The sequence below is a fragment of the Lactuca serriola genome, chromosome 4 (assembly GCF_051521515.1).
Source record: "Lactuca serriola cultivar US96UC23 chromosome 4, Lser_US96UC23_V15, whole genome shotgun sequence".
NCBI lineage: Eukaryota > Viridiplantae > Streptophyta > Magnoliopsida > Asterales > Asteraceae > Lactuca > Lactuca serriola.
This window is the reverse complement of record NC_136411.1, coordinates 37,221,606-37,242,872: the sequence shown is the minus strand read 5'-3', so window position 1 is coordinate 37,242,872 and position 21,267 is coordinate 37,221,606. Positions and strand designations below refer to the sequence as shown.

General features: G+C 33.9%; 2 long non-coding RNA genes across 8 annotated transcripts; one reads left to right on the top strand and one right to left on the bottom strand.

Moving 5' to 3' along the window:
- Positions 1-4,163: 4,163 nt before the first annotated feature.
- LOC145101334 (uncharacterized) lies at positions 4,164-20,863 on the bottom strand. 7 transcript variants are annotated; one of them, XR_013705607.1, is made up of 17 exons: positions 20,638-20,863; positions 19,884-20,020; positions 19,723-19,783; positions 18,443-18,552; positions 18,271-18,352; positions 18,092-18,188; positions 16,339-18,016; positions 16,129-16,224; positions 15,785-15,898; positions 15,177-15,309; positions 15,018-15,086; positions 14,831-14,927; positions 14,674-14,753; positions 12,527-13,633; positions 11,513-11,881; positions 4,565-4,644; positions 4,164-4,334 (listed from the first exon to the last, which is right to left on the bottom strand). It is a non-coding gene; the product is annotated as an uncharacterized LOC145101334 (long non-coding RNA). The 7 variants fall into 7 exon arrangements; XR_013705610.1 differs by having other exon boundaries at positions 16,133-16,224; XR_013705611.1 differs by having other exon boundaries at positions 15,785-16,224; positions 16,339-16,439; positions 17,937-18,016.
- LOC145101335 (uncharacterized) lies at positions 5,222-9,468 on the top strand. Its single transcript, XR_013705613.1, has 2 exons — positions 5,222-8,313; positions 8,405-9,468. It is a non-coding gene; the product is annotated as an uncharacterized LOC145101335 (long non-coding RNA).
- Positions 20,864-21,267: the final 404 nt, after the last annotated feature.

Sequence of the window (21,267 nt, the reverse complement as noted above, 5' to 3'; positions counted from 1 at the left end):
CACGAGGTTTGACCCGTTTTGGCCTCCTTGTGTACACTTTGAGCTGGGTTGTATCACACTCCCACCGGGCACCAGCAAAACAAGAACAAAGGCTTGGGAAGCACTGTAGCTGGGGGATCTGGCCAGGGTGATTCCGGTCATGGAGGCTCCGATCAGGGCGGCGCCAGTCAAGGAGGTTTAGGCTTTAACGGAAGTAGTCTCGTCTTTGGAACCGTCAACCAAAACGAGGGAGGAAGAGGTGGAGGGCGTTATGAATACCGCCATAAGAAGATAGACATGCCTACCTTCGATGATAAAGATCCCAACGATTGGATCTTGCAACTTGAGAGATACTTCGCCATCTATCAATTGATCAACGTGTCTCCCTTTTCCTCATTGACTAGAATATGTATATATACTTACAAATGTTACAGTTTAGTACCACGAGAATTACAAAATATACAATATACATCATAAAGTTTTTCCTAGTCTAATAGTTGACCTACACCAATGAAAAATTGAACATATAGTTAGTAAGCCAAAAAGAAAGAGTTGTTTTGTCATGAACTTGATTTTCTTTGGAAAGGTACAAAACCAACAAGGATAAATTAGTATACAAGTGACATACATGCCTTAGATAAGTCATCCATTTGTATCTTTAAAAAAATGCAGATAAATAAATTATAAAGTATTTGGTTTGTATCCAGTCCGCCTTAAAAAATAATAAACTACTCAACATACTCTCCACTAATAACTTCATCTACTTGGAATCTCATAAGGTTTCAGATATATACAATTTCAGTGATGAAAGTATTAGAACACAAAATTATGATGTAAATTGTAAGGTACCAATTTCCTGTCTTCAATTTCTCTGGAAGAACATTGTACACTTGTTCTACCACTAACTACCACAAATACAAAATCAGTAACTATTGTGATGAAATGTAGAGGCCAGAGGGTTTACATTAAGGTGTTGTTTGTTTTGGAAGTGGTTAAATGTCTTTTGTCTTTTTCCATATTTGCGGAAGAAGACGTGCACTTGAGAAACGTCTACCCCCCAGAAGGGAAAAGTGCTCAAAAAGTGCTTTTGTAGAAAAACAAACGAGGCCTAAGAGTGTATATATGAACATGAAATCTATACTTGATAAAAAAAACAAACCATGGAGCAACAAAAAATGTACATTGATTTAGGCCAAATTAATCTCATATGTGTGAAACGTATGTATCAAATAATATCAAATCCTAACCTTCGTGAGGGTCCTTTAAAACATAATCCCCAAAATTAACCCCATGTGTGAATCGTATGTATCAACTACTAATGTCTTATTTGACAATCTTCTCCTATTAAACTAATTTCATCCAGAGCTTTTAGAAAGCGGACTACATACTCTCATTGAATCCAAGATTTGACCTATAATCTAGATAGATATACACTGTTTTTATGCCTTAAGTTGCTTGCCAACAAATGTAAAAAGAAAAACAATCTATCATAGTGTCACACCCCGAAAACCCAAGGCGGAAACATTTACGGGGCAGACTCCACGTTGAGTATCAAATCCAATGTACATAGTAAGCAAAGTAAACAACCATTATATTACATATAAAGATTTTACATTTGTTTTAAAGTAAAAGGTATTACAAGTGTGATACATATGTATATATATAGACAAAAGTAAGAAGTGTCTTCTACGCACTCCGTCTTCGCCAAAAGGATCATCGGGTACCTGTCTAATGCGGACCTGAGAATACAAGCAATTTGAAAATCAGCATAAAGCTGGTGAGTTCATAAGCGGTTTTGTTTTCTGAAAATGCATTTGTTTCCTTTCTGTTTCTGAAAAGTTACGCACCAAGAAAATCCCATATTTTCTTAAAAGTTGGTTATTAATCCGAAATGTAATGTAAAAGATGTACACTGAAAAACATGGTTACTCTTGTGAATTGTAAGGTTTAGTTATCTGGTTTGTTACACGAATCTGGTTATGTACAAATGTTACCCCAGGAAAATCCCATATTTTCCTAAAAAGTTGGTTATCAATCTGAATTGTAATGTAAAAGATGTATATCGAAAACTTGGTTGTCCTTGTGAAATGTATTAGTTTTAACACATGTAATAAACTAATATGCACAAGTAAACTAGTTACTTTATTCATTATTACTATCAAGTAAATCTCTGTTATCCAAATTGCGAGTTCCATAACCATACGATAGACTAGATATGGTAATAAGTAGTTCACATCACCTTATGACTTTCGTCACCCTTGAACCTTTTGGTTCGGCTGTAGCTAGCAGCCAGGTGTGGGGTAGTCAGCCCCGTATAGATCTATACACTCAAGTCACGCTCCCTATCTAAGAGATTCTGGTTATAGTGGTGGTCCTCCACTCGCGTATCTCTGTGGAGTGTTCTCCGAGGACGTGTCTCCAATTTATAGGAATAACAAATTTACTAGTAATAATACAGAAAGATACTTATTACAAACAATGATCCTCCACTCACGTGTCTCTGTGGAGAGTTACTGAGGACAAAACAGTGTACTCAGTTTCATGTTCAAAGATCAAATGTTATGATCTTAACTGATAAAATGTGGAAAACCATTTGTGAAAATATAAAATACAACATTTTATAATGTTTTTCACAAATACTACGATAATGTGTTCTGCAAGTTCATACTGTCATCAGATATGATTATCAGTGTTAAAAGCATATGTAATATGAAACACAACACATATAAAACAAGTTTTGAGTACAGGTATTCATTGTACTTTGCTTGTATTCTCCCCCTGAAAACATTGAAAAAAGGTAGGGGTATGAACTCACCAGGCGAGAAAACATGACGGTTTGGATGCTAAATGTCGGTTCGGGGCTTGTTAACGCACGAGGTTCCTATGTAATTTGAAATGATATAAAAATATATCTAATTAGAATTTAATTCACTAATTAGATAGGATTATACACTCCAATACAAGAAAACGCTTCAAATTAAGTGTTTGGAGTGACCCGGGTGGCATCTACGGACGTATAGGGCTCGGATAATGAGTTTGCTCTTCAAGAGTAAACTCCTTAGGGAGTTTACGGCCCTAAGACCAACTCCACATGAGTTCACGGCCATGAACTCATGAATGAGGGGTTTTATGGTGCTAAATGGTTAAATAACACTTGAGGAAGGTTGCTATGATTTAATATAAGGCATAGGAATGAGTTAAAACACCAAAGGGACCATCAAAGGGAGTTTACGGCCCTAAACTAGGAGTTTACGGCCGTAAGCTCCTATACCCTTATTATATTAATGATTTGGTGGCCTTAGATCAATCACATGTGATTCAAAGAATTTTTACAAGCCTTAGGATGAATTTAGGACATCATTTGACTAGTGTATATGAGTTTACGACCCAGGAACCCATTCTTGGGGGGTTTACGGCCGTAAGCTCCTAAAGGGAGGGTTTTCATCATGTTTATGGCCCCTAAATCGATTGTGGTTGGTTCTAGAATTTAATCCAAAGCTATTGGTGTGTTTAAGTGGCATTTAAACACTTGAATTTGAGTTTACTCCCCATGAATATGAGTTTACAGCCCAAGCATGTTCTTGGGCAGTAAACTCAAGTTTACTCCCCAAAAGTTAAGTTTAAGGTGTTCTAAGTCCATTCCATTAAGCCATCCAGCCATATCTAAGCTCCAAATGTCGATTGGAAGGGTTTTTGGGCTCTAAAACCCATTTTATGTGAGTTCACGGCCTAGGACTGTTCTAGGGCCGTAAACTCATGATAATGGTCCTATTCCATAGTTTGACCACGAATTTGGAAGCTAGAGAGGTTGTACAACAAGTTAGGGAGGTTACCTTGATGAAATGGAGCTTTAATTTGATGATTTTGGACCTTAAGTTTGGATTGAGGAGAGAGGTTAGAGAGAGAGAGAGTAATGAGAGAGTGTAAAAGCTTTAAATGGGAGCTTAATCCACTTTAAATATGTTCCAAGTTCGGGACACGGTGGAATTTTACCCGATACCGACGTTAGACGTGGCTTTTAGTCGCACCCGATTAAGTTGTCATAACCCGATATGGTCGATTTTAAAAATATTCCGATTACTAGAATGGGGTGTTAATATGAGTTCTAAACGCGTTAGGACACTCATTAAGTCATAATAGAAATCCCACATTTATGACTTTATTTGATGACGTAAACGGAAACGAAATTGAAAACGACGAATGTATTAACGAAACGGGTTACAAATAATGGAACGAACTTCGAGTTGTCACACATAGTCATGAACCTTACATAAAAAATTGACCAACACAATTGCACTTGGCATATGATGTGTTCTCAAAAATTGAAGTTTTTCTTGAAATACCCTTGTCGTCCACTAAAAAAATAATAAGAAGAAAAAAACTGTTAGTGTTTCATCAAGTTAATGATTGTTGTTTTTGGATGAAAAGCTATAAATACATTGCTATTATGAGTAAATATTAAAGAAAATTATCTATTAAATACTAATAGTAAAACAAAATTATCAACTAAAACATTTATAAAAATTGCAATACTTGATGGCATTTCTTGTATAGATCATGAGAAAGAATAAGATGAAATTCGTACTTTCTTAATATTATTGGTTAGGCTAAAAGGTAACAGCAATAAGATGCTTGTTCAAGCATCACAGCTGAACGAAGATGTTCCTGCAAAAAAAATGAAGTTTTTAACAAAATTCTCATATTTATATTTTTATTCACAAAAGAGAATTGATTATTACCTTAAACACCAGCACCCTCTTTATATTCACCGCATGTTTCTAACACTTCATCACACCAAAGACCACACCATGCGGCATTTCTCTTTCCCTGATGTCTCAATTTGCTAAAAGAAATTACAATTTTTAGATAAATAAAAAATTTGACTAAATAATAAATATAAATTGTAAAGAACTACCAGGCCTAGTAAACAAGTGCTAAAGGCATTTTCCATGCAATATTTAGCATCTTTTAAATAAGAGAAACTAAATATTCTCCTACTTTTGTTCCTACAAATCCTCATATTCAATTAAATAATGACATGTATCATTTTAGTATACTAAAATATTATTAAATGAGCATTAAATGTGACACATGCTATCATTTAATTGGGTAGGAAGATTTATAGGAATAAAAAGTAAGAGAATATTTAATTTCTCTTTAAATAAATAAGCACATCATTTCCTGAGGAGAATAAAAAAACACAAGTTTTAGGGACAAAGGGGTATTTCTGAAAATACACAAACAGGGTTATACTCACAGTTATAGCTACTTGTACACCTTTATATCATTTCCATGCTTTGTCTAATTGTAATCAGTGGATTGTGATAAGCATCAACCACTCCTAGTTTACTCCAGGAAGGGTAAGAGGCCCAAGAGGACCTATGAATTACGAGTCCAGTCCATTAGACTGAGGTCTGGGAAGATGATTCTCAGAAAATAATCTTTTTGGTTGTTTCTTTGCTTTTGTTAGTGACCTTAGCACTATTTTGATCGTGGGGGTGATGCATGTGTCCTATAGAGCAGTTACAGCTTTTTGTTAGAGGACATATTAGCTAGCTTTTGCTTTGTGTGTGTAAGAAGTTCTTTCTAGAACCAGGAGAAATCCCTCTCTCGAATATGGGGCTTTTGTTATGAATGATCAGTAATCTTTTGGTTCTTTCCTTCGTTTTATTTGTTCAATTGTGTGTTGGTTGTGAAGAATTCAGTTACAGGAAAGGAAGAGCTTATCAATTGGTATCATAGAAGTTCGTTCCGATGGGAGGAGCATCGAAGGAGGCCGTTGCAGTCAAGAAGGTTGAAGAACAAGTTGGGATTATGCAGATCCAACTTCACTCTCACGGTGGTGATATCCAAGAGATCAAGCAAAGAATGGATATCATCCTTAATGGGCAAGATGAAATGAGGCAGAATCAAGAACAAATTAACAAGACTTTAGCTAAGTTGCTTTAAAAGAACGATGGGACCTCTGGTACTCAAGGTTCTCTCCTTATCACTCTGATAGGATCTCAGAATTACAGCAAGCATTAAATGATTAGATAAAATTAAAGGGCCCGATTCGAGAGGGGCAAAGTCTCCAATACAAACAAACAAATGATAAAATTATTGAACTGAAAAACAATTGAAACGTAACCTGCTAATTAACACTTGGAATGATCACTAACTGCTCCTGGAAACTAGCTTGTTAACTGCCCCCCACCTTTCCATTATCTCGTTGTTTCGTTGACCCAATGGGTCTAATCAAATCCTAAAAATGGCATTGAATTGCTCCTGTTCAATTGATTCCGGGTCACGAGGTTTGACTCGTTTTGGCCTCCTTGTGTATGTACACTTTGAGCTGGGTTGTATCACACTCCCATCGGGCACCAGCAAAACAAGAGCAAAGGTGTGGGAAGCGATGTAGCTGGGGGATATGGCCAGGGTGATTCCGGCCATGGAGGCTCCGGTCAGGGCGGCGCCAGTCAAGGAGGTTTAAGCTTCAATGGAAGTGGTCTCGTCTTTGGAACCGTCAACCAAAACGATGGAGGAAGAGGTGGAGGGCGTTATGAATACCGCCATAAGAAGATAGACATGCCTACCTTCGATGGTAAAGATCCAACGGTTGGATCTTGCAAGCTGAGAGATACTTCGCCATCTATCAATTGATCAACGAAGAGAAACTGGAAGCTGCCATCCTTAGTTTGAGCGGGGATGCACTTTCATGGTACCGTTGGTCCGATAAGCAAGAAGCAATCACAACCTGGGAACAGATGAAACAGGTGTTCTTGAAGAAATTTAGGCCGATCCAAGGAGGGGACATTTACGAACAATGGTCTACACTGGAACAAACGGGAACGGCGACGGAGTACGTGAGGAAGTTTGTCGAGTTAGCGGCACCCTAGAGGCAGTTGACAATCGCGTCGCCATCGTTAGGTTCATCAAAGGTCTTAAGCCCAGTATCAGAAAGGAATGACGAATGTGAACTCCCCTCGATTTGGGCCAGATCCATGGATCTTACCCATCATCCCGCTCCACTTAAATTACCCGAAGAAGTTATGGGGAGATCGACCTCTCACAGAGGCACAAATCAACGAGAAAAGGGCTCGTGGACTCTGTTATCGCTGTGACGAGAAGTGGAATAAGAACCATCGATGCAAGTCCTAAGTGAATGTGATATTGGTAGAAGAAAGAGAAGAAGCGCAGGAGGAAGAAGTAGAGACGGAAGTGATAGACCCTCCTGCTGCCCTCGATTCAACTGATGGGTGAACTCATCGAGGTGTCCCTCAATTCAGTAGCGGGTCTGACCTCACCAAAATGCATGAAGATGCCCAGAAAAATCTTTGACCTGGCCGTGGTAACCTTCATCGATCCCGGTGCAACCCACAACTTCATCTCTTCCCAAATTGTAAAGGAATTGGCATTACCCATCACTGACACAGAACCTTATGGAGTCAGAATGGGAACTGGTGACAATGAAGAAGGGAGGGGCATTTGCAAAGGGGTGATGCTACAACTGCAAGAGCTTGACATTGTTGAAGAATTTCTACCGTTGACGCTAGGGAGCTCGGATGTGATACTGGGAATGAAGTGGCTGGAGACATTGCGAACTACACAGACCAATTGGAAGTACCAAACTATGGTATTCACCGTAGGGGATCGACAAGTGAGCCTAAAAGGGGACCCCTCACTAGGAAAGTCTTTAGTATCCCTCAAAGCCATGGAGAGAACGATAAGGAAAGAGAAGACCGGAGTGTTGATTGAGCTCAACAGTACTGAGAAGGAAGATGAAGCAGCTCGGATGGTTCCAGAATTCTTGGAGCCCATTTTGTCCCAATTCCAAGGAATCTTTGACGAACCCACCGAACTGCCACCAAAAAGGCACATTAAGCATCAAATCGCGTTGAAGGAAGGCACCGATCCCGTGAGTGTGAGACCATACAGGTACTCTCACTTTGAAAAGGAAGAAATTGAGAAAATGATTCAAGGAATGCTTATGGCAGGTGTGATTCAACCTAGTAGAAGCCCTTATTCGAGCCTTGTTATCCTTGTATAAAAAAAAAAAGATGGGTCTTGGCGTTTTTGTTTTGATTATCGGGCTCTCAACCGGGCTACTGTTCCCGACAAGTTCCCCATTCCGGTTATTGATGAGCTCCTTGATGAGTTGCACGGGTCAATCATTTTTAGTAAGTTGGACCTTCAGTCGGGAAATCAAGATGAAGACGGAAGATATCTAGAAAACTGAATTCCGAACACATGACGACCACTATGAATTTCGGGTAATGCCCTTTGGGCTTACTAACGCCCCTGCAACCTTCTAATCTCTCATGAATGAGGTTTTCCGGCCATTTTTAAACGAAGGTTCATCCTAGTCTTTTTTGACGACATTTTAATATATAGCTCTAGTACCGAAGCCCACGAAAAACAACTGATCACAGTTCTGGCTCTACAGGAAAAGCATCAACTCTTTTTGAATAAAAAAATGTGAATTTGGGCAAAGGCGATTATCATACTTGGGTCATGAGATTTCGGAAGGAGTGGCAGTTGAGAGTTCGAAGGGGATTCCTATGCCTGACAGGGTACTACAGAAAGTTTGTCCAGGGTTATGCTAGAATCGCCTCACCATTGCCTGATCAATTAAAAAAAGATCAGTTTGGGTGGAATGAAGTAGCAAAAGAATCCTTCCAGCAGTTGAAGAAAGCTATGACCACAGTGCCGATTCTCGCTATGCCGGATTTCCAAAAAACCTTTGTGGTTGAAACTGATGCTTCGGGGCATGGATTGGAAGCAGTTCTAACCCAAGACAGTCGACCCATAGCGTACTACAGTTCCATATTGGGGGCAAGGGCAAGGCTCAAATCCATTTATAAGAAGGAACTCATGGCAATTGTTAAAGTCATACTAAAATAGAGGGCATACTTGTTAGGCCGGAAGTTCATTGTACGGACTGATCAACTCAATCTCAAGTACAGTACCTGTTAGAACAGCAGGTGGTGGGTAGTGACTACCAGAAATGGGTCTCCAAACTAATGGGATTTGAGTTTGAGATTCAGTATAGAATGGGAGCAAGTAATCAGGTAGCGGATGCTCTTTCTCGCAAGGGCTTGGATGCTGAGATGCAGAATATGGAGGTTGGGTGTTGGAAACATTGGAACAAACTCAGGGAGGAGATGGCATTCATAAGTCGAGTGAAGAAGGAGCTGGAAGTCGACTGCAATTCACATCGGGAATTTAGCCTGTACCAGGGAAATCTTTATTACAAGAACAGGTTGATCGAGACAAGATCTTTGTCAGTCATTTTTGGATGGAACTATTCAGGTTCCATGGAATTTCCCTCAAGAAAAGCACAGCATACCACCCGCAATCGGATGGCTAAAAGGAATTGTCATGTGTATGGTTGAAAGGAAATGGAAATGATTTCAATTCCATTCATGTTTTGTTTTGTGTTTGGTTTGCATGTCTATCAAAAGAATTGAAGTGAAAATGATGTTAAATGACCAAAACACCCTTTAGTGACTTTTTTTTTTAAAATCAATAGAACTGCTATTATAATTAAACCCATGAAATTTAAATGGGAGAATGAGCAACAATGCAATTTAAAAACTTAAATGTAATAGATGATCAAATGATACATTGCATACAAATTCTTTAATGAAAAACTGGAATCATGTTGGTACAAAATAAGGTTGAGAAGCTGCAAGGGCAAGTAACTAAAAATAATTTTAAAATGATAAAATTTAAACTCTTAGAATTGTGTGTAAAAACTTACATATGGGTATAGTTTCTAATTCTATATATATATATATATATATATATATATATATATATATATATATTGGTGATGGATGGCTCTAAGTACAAGTCTGAATCCTCATTGTTTCCTGCATCACAACATTAGCAATAACCAGTCTGAATCCTCATTAAGGAAAACGTTATGGAACCATGAAATGAGTACCAAAATTTCAAAAAATGTTCTTCTTTTAAAGAATCTTTTTGGGATTATTAGGATATAATTATACTCCTTAAACGTATGACATAATTTTTAAGAAAGGTGATGAATTTTGTTGGGGGTAAGTTATGATACCTGAACATTGGCAAAATGGTCATTATCATAAATTTAACATACGGACTGCTAAAGTTGAGAACAAGAGACCAAACATAGTATTATCAAACAATGAAATGAGAGTACCATATTTTCAAAAAGACACTATTTTTAAGGATTTAGTGTTCAGCTATGCTCCTTCAACATATTCGGAAAGAGAGAAATTTTGTTGAAATTTCATCATGCTCCTTGAAAATGGAAAAGAAAGAGACGAAGATAAGGACATGTTGTTTAACATCTAGGTGATGACCCAGGTACAAAAAGCGATTGAGAAACCATGAAATAAGGACCAAATTTGCAAAAAGATTCCCTAGCTCTTGGACCTAAACCAGCAACCTGACTATAGAAGTAAAGAGTAGTATATCACATTTTAAAAAATCATAAATATATTTTGCCTTGTGGAATACACAAATGCAAAACATGAAAACCTCAAAGATTATAAGAACAAATAAACAATATCTAATTATAGCACAAAAGAATGTAACAACTATTGAGAGCTAATTCAAAGGCTGCTGCTCACGTGTTTTATTTTAATGTGGAATAAATCAAACTAGTGTTTGAAAGTCCTCTATTTTTATGTAAGTTTTTGTTTTAAATAGACCTGCTATGTACGTGACTGATATGTCACTTTTCTCTGTTATGAAGTTCAATAAGAAAAGCCTCAAAAATTTGGTATGCTCTGTCCCTGTTTAGTTTACCAAAAACTGCATAGTTTTTTCCAGTTTTGCCCTTCTAACTTTTGTCCCCTGTAAAGTTGCTTTCATGTCCCTGTTTCTATTTTGGTGTAAAGTTTCTATTGGTGCTGCTAAAGTCCAACAACAACATACCAGATGATAAGACACAAATCCAGAAAATATAAGACATTTTAATCTAGGCAGCACATTATCACTGCAACACTTCTTGAGAAAAAAAAAAGTTATGTGCCTCATATCAGGAACAATACACAATCTGATATAAGCTTCTTTTTTTTTCCAAAATTCAGTTGGACTTAAAAGTAAAGATTCAAGAACCTTGATGGAAATCCATAGAGGAAAAAGGCGGACTAAAAACTAATGAATCAATCCGACAGAATTCATATTTTCTTTGCAATTTAAAAAAAACGGAATAAAACGAATTTCGTTCCTATGGTATTTTTTCCATTTTAATATACTCCCAAATTAATTGTCCACTTTTGACTTTGAAGTCTTTTTTCTTCAACTTTGACTTTAAATATTTTTAATTGTGTTACTTGATAAAACTTATAACAATGAAAAGAAATTTAAAATACAATCCATCCATATATTTTGCATCAAGTATTATCATTTGAGGTCAAAGTTGAAGAATAATGACTTCAAAAGTCAAATGTGGAAAATTAATTTGGAACGGAGGTAGTATGTAATATATTTGTCTTAGTTTAAATTATAAAATTGCATTTTGTACTGTTTAAAATTGTTAAATATTGCTACCAAAAGAATTTACCATTTGATCAAACTTCTTTCAGCTTCTCCTTGATCTGCTTTAACAAATGAAGAATCTCAGGTGTCTGCACATTTAACAAATCAGAACATTAGAATGATAAACAGATAAGAAAATGTATAAGGGAAAATTAGGTAAGTTCAACGAATCCATCTGTGTAATTTCTGATACAGAGATAGCAATAGCTGCTTTAGCATTTCTTGAACTCCATTTGGTTACAAGTTAAAGTCCTGCTTTTATCATACATAATCATCTCAGCCTGACCAAGCTCTTAAGCATTTCATCGGTATTGATTGGATTTCACAGTGACAAAAGTAGTAGAGAACTTCAACTAAAAAATTGAAGTTTTTCTCGAAATACCCTAGTTGTCCACTAAAAAAATAATAATAAGAAAAAAAAAACTGTTAGTGTTTCTTCAAGTTACCAATTGTTGTTTTTGGATGAAAAGCTATAAATACATTGCTCTTATGAATCAATATTAAAGAAAAAAATCTATTAAATACTAATAGTAAAACAAAAAGTCATTATAGAAGATAAAAAAAAAGGTACATTGTGTCAAGTGTGTGTTAATATGTTAGATTACGAAGGTATAATTTCATAAGAAATAGTATCATGTTAAAACTGAAAGTACAATCTTAATAGAAAATAAGTGAAGGTATAATGCTAATCAAGTTTAGCCTTCAGATTAACAGGAAAATAAACAACTTCTTAATAGGTTGGAGTTTGAAAGTATAATAATATAAGTAGTTAGATTTTCAAAAAAAAAGTCTTAATGGTAAAGAAATTAGAATTACATGGTCTTACTAGAAAAAAGAAATTAAAACAATGTCTTAATATGGTTGATTTTAAAAATGAAATCCGTACTTAATATAATTGGTTTGGTTTGGTTTAGATAAAAAGTAACAATAATAAAAAGCTTGTTTAAGCATCATAGCTGAATGAAGAAAAAAATGAAGTTTTTTTTAACAAAATTCTCGTATAAAAAATTTCTATTAACAAAAGAGAATTGTTTAATACCTCTTTACATCACCCACTTGTTTTTAACATTTCAACCCACCACAAACCACACCATTTCCCGAAGTAATAAATAAGCACATGTTTTAGGAAAATGAGGGGTATTTCTGGAAATACACAAACAGGGTCATAGACTCGTAGCTACCTGCATATCGCTTCCATGCTTTGTCAGCTAGTAATCAGTGGATAGAAGATGGTAATTTCCTAACATGAAGGCATAATTAACCTTATTTGAGATTCAATGATAACAACACCCTTATTTGTTATTTCCCACAATTTCCCTTCAAAATTTCACATATGTTTTGAGGCTTGTTGTTATCATAACCAATTTGGTGATATCCAAAGAAACTTGTTGCATCATCTGATGATTCATCTCTGCCTCTCTTGTTGCCATTATTCAAAACGAATTAATATTTTTAATATGAATATCAACACAGAAAACATTACATGACTAAATTTAAATCAATGAAGCTTCATTCACTTAAACATTTTATTGAGTGAGATTCAATTCTGTGGAAAGATGCAACTTCCAATAAGAGAAATGAAGAATTTGAATTGACGGTGTATTTATTACTCACTAACACACGAGAACTATAATTACTCCAAGCCTGTTAAAAACTAAAAAATTGATTGTTAATGAATAGCTATGGTGTCTTAATATGAAAAATAAAATAAATATAAAGTATAATGTTATAATTGGTAACCATGGTTAAACAAGTTTAGATTCTAAAGTAGAATGTATTAAAAATACATTGTCTTAAAAGGGTGGATTTTGAAACTATAATTTTACGATTTGGAGTATAATTTTGCAGGCAATTGGTTAGATTTTGATAGTAAACTATCTTCACAATAAAAACTTTGAATTTATAATGCTATAAATGGTATCCAAAACCAAACATGTTTAGTTTTTCAAAGTACAGTGACCTAATAGGAAAAATAATAAAATTACAATGTCTTCATATCATAGGTTAGATTATGAAAGTATAATATTTTAATATAAGATTTTATAGCTTAGCATGTAAATAACATTCAACTACAACATACAAACGTAGGGTTTGGTTATTTACCTTGGCACCGTATATGGTCATTTAGCTTTTTCTCTAGCTTTTCCTATCAAATAAACACAAACAAATTAGAAATTAAATACATAAATAAAGCTTTACTTACAATCTTTAGAAATTTATATAACATGGGGAATCAATCTATGTGTTGATAAGTGTGGCAGGCAGATTATGTGACCTTAATAATAAGGTGGTGTTGTTAGACAAATCAATAATAAGATTAGAATGGAGTAAAAATATTAATAGACAAATCAATACATGATTGAACCTCACAAACAAACCAACTACAACTACAATATGTCAAACCTAACACATTCAGACCAAATGACTAATCCAAGATTTTAACCATAGTTATTTTGCTAGTAAGACGCAAATCAATGAAAGAGAAACAAAGAAAAACCATTAACTGCAATTTTTTTCTTCAATAATAATGGTATCTTTACTTAAATAATTATTAATTTCTTAATCTGAAAAGTTGAAAGTAGAATACTGTAATAGAAAAAAAATGAAACTAGGATACTTAACACAAAGAAAGGAAAGTAAGTTGTTATATATTGCATTTAGCCCTAAAAAGAACTGACACCATAAACAAAAGTAAGTTGTCTTTTATTTTGTTAAATAATAATCTTCCCCACATACCATAGCATAGGAGATGAAAACCCTTGTTCTACCACTAACTACCACAACAACAAAATCTGTAACTATGGTTAATGAAATGTAAAGGCCAGAGGGTCTACATTAAGTGTGTATATATGAATATGAAATCTACAGTTGATAAGAAAAAAAACAAACCATGTAACAGCAAAAATGTACATTGATTTAGGCAAAATTAATCCTATATGCATGAAACGTATGTATCAAATCCTAACCTTCTTGATTGTTTTTGAAAACATAATCCCCAAAATAAGAGTTTCTTCAAGTTAACAATTGTTGTTTTTGGATGAAAAGCTATAAATACATTGCTATTATCAGTAAATATTGAATAAAAATTATCTATTAAATACTAATAGTAAAATAAAACTATCTATTAAAATATTAACAAAAGTTGCAATAGCAAGATCATCAGAAAGAATGAGATGAAATCCATACTTTCTTAATATAATTGGTTTGGCTAAAAGGTAACAGCAATAAGATCCTTGTTCAAGCATCACAGCTGAACAAAGATGTTCCTGCAAAAAAAAAAATAAAGTTTTTCACAAAATTCTCATATTTATATTTTTATTCACAAATGAGAATTGATTATTACCTTAAACAACACCAGCACCCTCTTTATATTCACCACTTGTTTCTAACATTTCAACCCACCAAATACCACACCATGTGGCATTTCCCTTCCTTGATGTCTAAATTTGCCAAAAGAAAGTACACTTTTTAAATAAATAATTTTTTTTACTAAATAACAAATTTAAATTGTAAAGAATTACCAAGCATACTAAATAAGTGCTGAAGGACTTTTCCATGCAATATTCAGAATCTTTTTAAGAAAATAAGCACATCCTTTCCTAAAGATAACAAATAAGCAAAAGTTTTAGAAACAGAGGGATATTTCTGGAAATACACAAACAGGGTCGTAGACTCATAGCTATAGCTACCTGTACACCTAAAGTAGTAACTGTATCAAGTATCTTCTCAGTTCCATTCGCAAGAGAGAGATCTTGAAAGCTCCCATGAAGACAAAGTTCTTTTGAAGAGGATCTTGAAAATACATTTGTGTCTTCTGATGATCTGAAACAATAACAACAATAATTTTTAAACATATCAGATATCAGATGAAACTTTTCTTTTTTTTTTATTAAGGAAAGAGAAGAATTTTGTTGGGTGTTATTTATGCTGCTTGAACATGGAAATGAGAGAGATGAAGAAGACAAGGGCAAAATGGTTCATGTTGAAATATATATTTAATATCTATGTTGTTAAAGTTGAAAACCCATGGACCAAAAACTGTTATGGAATCATGAAATGAGTAACAAAATTTCAAAAAATATTCTTTTTTAGAGAGACTTTTCAGGGATTATTAGGATATAGTTATGCTCCTTAAACATGCAAATGGAAGAGATGAAGAAGACATTGGCAAAATGGACTAATAAAGTTGAGAACAAGAGACAAAACACAATATTATCAAACAATGAAATGAGTACCATGTTTTCAAAAAGATACTATTTTTAGAGATTTAGGGTTTAGTTATGCTCCTTCAACATACTTTCTAACCATATTTTCATTGCTCCCACCCATCATATGCTCTGTTATATAATCGTGTAACTCAGTAGGTTGAACTCAGTTCTGCCATGTCATTCAACAATTTCAAGTTGTGGACCTTCACCAATGAAAATATAGCAAGTCAGTAAAAAAGAAAGAGCAGTTTTGTCATGAACTTAGATTTCTTTGGAAAGGTACAAAACCAACATGGATTAATTAGCATACAAGTGATACACATGCCTTGGCATAAATCATCCATGTGTATCTTTAAAAAAATGCAGATAAATTATTAAGCACTTGTTTTGTACACAATCCGCCTTAAAAAATAATAAACTGTTTAACATTGACCAACTTAATTGCACTTGGCATATGACGTTTTCTCAAATTCATCAAAGGCTATGTAACCTCCCAGTGCCCATTCGAAAATGTTCTTCTTGAAATACCCTTGTCCACCAAAAAAATCAAAAATAACCTGTTAGCATGTCTTCAAGTTAAAGATTATAAAGTCAAAGTACTTGGTATCAAAGCAATCAATCAGGTTTAAAGAATTGGATTAACTTAAGGCAGTAGCAGCCTTGTTGTTGGGGTTGACTATGTTACGATCCCACATGCAGATAGATTTTTCATTCGTATAAGTCTTCCATTAAACAATCACCACCCTCTAGTAAGTCAGTGAAGCACAAAAGCATTAAAGCATCATAAGCGACTAATTTGTCAACTGCTACTATATATAACAAGGAATGAAATTAGGTTTATGTAACAGAAAGATAATTATCAAGGAAAGTATAACAAATATCATTTTGGAGATGCTATTAGGTTTTCCCAGATGGCCATATGTAATCAGGAACTTGATGCAATCCAAGGATTCATGATATTCAATACAACCCAAACAGTGAAACCCTAAATAATCTAAAATTGAGTTAAAAAAATTCAAAATAAAAGAGGGGGAGGACATGTGGTGGACAAAAATGCAGGAAAACAGGTAACAAAACATTTCGAATAGAAGGGAGGCTTCGCTGAAAGAAGGTTTGATGACCACTTGAAATCAAAGGAAATTGTTAATTCTGAGGGAAATTTGGTGTTGACAAAGAGATGGTTAAGGTGTGTTTGGTTGTCGAAAATTCAGATGAAAATGAAATTTCTTGAAAACACCTTTGGTTGATCCAGTTTTCAAAAGATCTCAAAAAAAAAAAGTGAAAACTTTTAGTTTGTCAAATTATATATGTAAATTAGAAAAGTGAACTTTACAGTTTTCTAAATTTCTAAAATGGAGGATGAAAACTCCATCGGTTTCAACCAAATGCGTTTTCTAAAATTTTTATTGAAAACTGAAAATGAAAACTCAATTCTATTTTTAAAAAAAATGAAACAATATTCCACAACCTTAACCTTTGTCGAACACCAAGAGGATTAAAGAATTAAAACCAACCACACACACATGTAACTGAGCATCAATGATTGAAAAAATACATAAATTTATCATTTATACCCCACCCATCATATGCTCTGTTATATAATCATGTAACTCAGTTGGTTGAACTCAGTTCTGCCATGTCATCCAACAATTTCAAGTTGTTGACCTACACGAATGAAAACCCACAAAAACCATGTGATAATGGAGTTTTGTGTGTGTGTGTATGTATTTATTCATCAACTTCTTCAGCTGGATGTTGTGCATAATCTTAAAAAGCATCAGGAAGTTGGTTATGTTGAATAAATCATTGGACCTTGGAAAAGTCTACACAATATTAATAAATAGGCTGAATGTGAAATCCACCATTTTACCGATTTAAGTATCACACCATCATACACGTGTTGGGTCCGGGGTTGCTGACCTATAAACCAGATACATATATTTACTATTATTATTCCTTAATTTGCTTGCCAACAGAAAAACAATCTATCATACTCATACCATACATAAAACATTGACCAACACAATTGCACTTGGTATATGATGTTTTTGCAAAAAATTGAAGTTTTTCTTGAAATACCCTTCAAGTTAATGATTGTTGTTTTCTGATGAAAAGCTAGAAATACATTGCTCTTATGAGTAAATATTAAAGAAAATTATCTATTAAAATATTAACAAAAATTGCAATACCTGATGGCATTTCTTGTATAGATCATCAAAAAGAATGAGATGAAATCCATACTTTCTTAATATAATTAGTTTGGCTAAAAGGTAACAGCAATAAGATCCTTGTTCAAGCATCACAGCTGAACAAAGATGTTCCTGCAAAAAAAATTAAAGTTTTTCACGAAATTCTCATATTTATATTTTTATTCACAAAAGAGAATTGATTATTACCTTAAACAACACCAGCACCCTCTTTATATTCACCACTTGTTTCTAACATTTCAACCCACCAAATACCACACCATGTGGCATTTCCCTTCCATGATGTCTAAATTTGCCAAAAGAAAGTACACATTTTAAATAAATAATTTTTTTTTACTAAATAACAAATATAAATTGTAAAGAATTACCAAGCATATATACTAAATAAGTGCTGAAGGACTTTTCCATGCAATATTCATAATCTTTTTAAGAAAATAAGCACATCCTTTCCTAAAGATAATAAATAAGCAAAAGTTTTAGAAACAGAGGGATATTTCTGGAAATACACAAACAGGGTCATAGACTCATAGCTATAGCTACCTGTACACCTGTATGTTGTTTCCATGCTTTGTCAGCTTGTAATCAATGGATTGAAGGAAGTAATTTGATAAAGCAAAGGTATTTGAGATTCAATGGAACTAAAAGTGTACCTTTAAACATTAACAGAAAAACTAAATAAGAACATAAAAATTATGAAGTTTTTTCTAGTGTCAAGGGTAAAAACATACATGTTAACACTTTGATTCTCGGGGGCATCTTCTTTTCCTTTTCTAAACCCCAAGTTTTGTAATTGGTTTCTAAAGCCTTTTCTTGTTGCAGAGTAATGAATGGAATTTCTCAAATGGATTGGAATTAAGAATAGCAATTAATCTCAGAGTAATGTAAGGTAACTTGTGCTTCGCAAAATACTTTTATAATGAATGGAATTTGTCAAACAAATTGGAAAGAAAATGGAAAGGATTTCGATTCATTTCATGTGTTGTTTTGTGTTTGGTTTGAAAATGATTCAAAAGAATTGAAATGAAAATTATGTTAAATGACCAAAACACCCTTTAGTGACATTTTTTTATAAAATAATAGATATTTACTGGAAAAGAATTTACTCATAAGACAGCTAGCAAACATTAATTATATAAACATCAAACATACTTTAATTTCATAAACATTAAAAGAAAAGGAATATGCCATTAAAAATGAAGATATGTAACTAATTAATAATATAACAATTGATTATAAATATCTGCATTTATAGAGTTGTATATTAGGATAAATAGGGGTGAGAATAAAGAGAAGAAGGTGTAAGATTCAAAAAAAAAAACATTTGGTTGTAAGGACAAATTTAATTTTTTTAATGAAGAAGTAAATAAAGGAATTCCAATTCTTCCCTAGGAATGATAAATATGTTGAATAAAGATTTTGGGGGAGTTTAATGGAATCCAATTAGATCCATTTTGTCAACCAAGTGTGTAACTTAAGGAATCTTCCATTCCAATTCCTTCATATTTCTATGGAACCCTTGAACCACAGACGCCCTAAGTTGCTCTTAGGATTAAAATAGAAAAGGTAGGAAAGAAAAACAACATGCTAATATATAAAATTGTTTTTTTTTCAGAAAGAACCTCATTGTTTCCTGCATCAGTAATAACCTTTTTTAACTACTCTTTTGTCAGCTACTTGAATGAGAAAAACTACTAGAAGGTTTTAAATCAAACCGCTAACACTACATGGCTAAATTGGCTAGTAAACGAGTTACTTAATAGGAAAGCATAGTAACATGTGATGAATGTTGTGAACATGTAAGCATATACATTTATTTATACCTCAACATTTGGTTGTCCAACATCCAATGCATACAACATTAGCAATTTGAACTTCTGTAGCCTGTAAATGGTATGGAAAGGCTTTTTTATTATTACCCTATTAGACATTTTGCATGTATATTAATATTAAGTAATCAGCAAAGTAAAGTTTAGTTTCTTACCTTGACTTTTCCAGTTATCCTATCAAATAACCATAAATTAGTAACTGAAATACGTATGGAAGCTTTACAATCTTCAAAAAGTCATGTAACATGGGGAATCCAACTATACTTTGATAAATGTGGCAGATTATGCGACCCTAATAATAACCAGTGACAGCAATGTTGTTTTGTTGTTAGGGCAATATTAAAATAAGATTAGAATCGAGTAAAAATGTTAATAAACAATCAAAACATGATTTAACCTCATAAAACAAACCAACAAACTATAATATGGTAAACCTAATACACTCAAACCATGCAAGAGTTTGACCAGAGTTATTTTATTACTAAAGTGCAAATCAACAGAAGAGAAACAAGAAACAAAATAATCATTATGTGATTAAATCTTCCACAAAAAGAGATTTGAGTAAAACATCGTGTGCTGATAAAATTGGTTATTCATAAGAACAAATTCTGAAACAAGCGTACCAGACACGCTAAATCAGATTTTACAGTGAAAAAAAAATCAATAAAAAGATAGAGAAGAAAACCTTTATGAAACAGCCAACAAAACTACAGAAAAACTATGTAGTTTCCTTTTGTTCTTAAGTCGCAATACAACTTGTGTAGTTAGAAAACTAGAGTATGCTTCGATTTTTCTCGTATCCATACATACAGAGGAGATTACAACATCTGAAATACAGAAAACCCTAGAGAACTAAAATAAGAGGGAAAAAGAATGAAAAGTTACAGATAATTTCTTAGGATTACCGACATGGTTGTGAGTGTCTTACGAAGGGTGGGGGTACTTGTGTCTCCGGTGAGCTGAATTACAGAGGTCGCGACGAGTCGTCTCCGACGGTGTTTGAAGAACGAAGCGGGATGAGTGAAGTGAAGAAGGAAGAGTGGAGAAGGTAATATTTTATGTGCCAATACACCGACCTAAACCTTTTGGCTTCCCAATTCCAACGGTCATTTATAAAACCAATTCCAAATTAAAACCTTTCTAACCTACGGATCGTGAGTTTTGTAAAATGCGGTTTGTTTCCTCCCCCAACTTCCATATGTATTCCAAACAATTGACATATATGGTCCCTTGAATATTATAACTTTAACCCTCAATTTATCTTATATTTTATAGAGTCTTTATGGTTTTCATTTTTATTCCTAAAATAATCCTTATAAAACTTTTTTTAATGTGAATGATCCCTTTTAAGCAGACATTTCATATCAATGGTCCTTTTAGTTTTAAATTTGTCCTATTAGTGGTCTTTATGATTAACTCTATTAAAATTTTCTAGTTAAACCTATATGAAATTACTTTTTTGCCCTCAACTTTTTTTAATTTTAATTACTATTTTTTGTTATTTAAAAAAGAAATGGGCCCACCACTTAGCCCCACCCC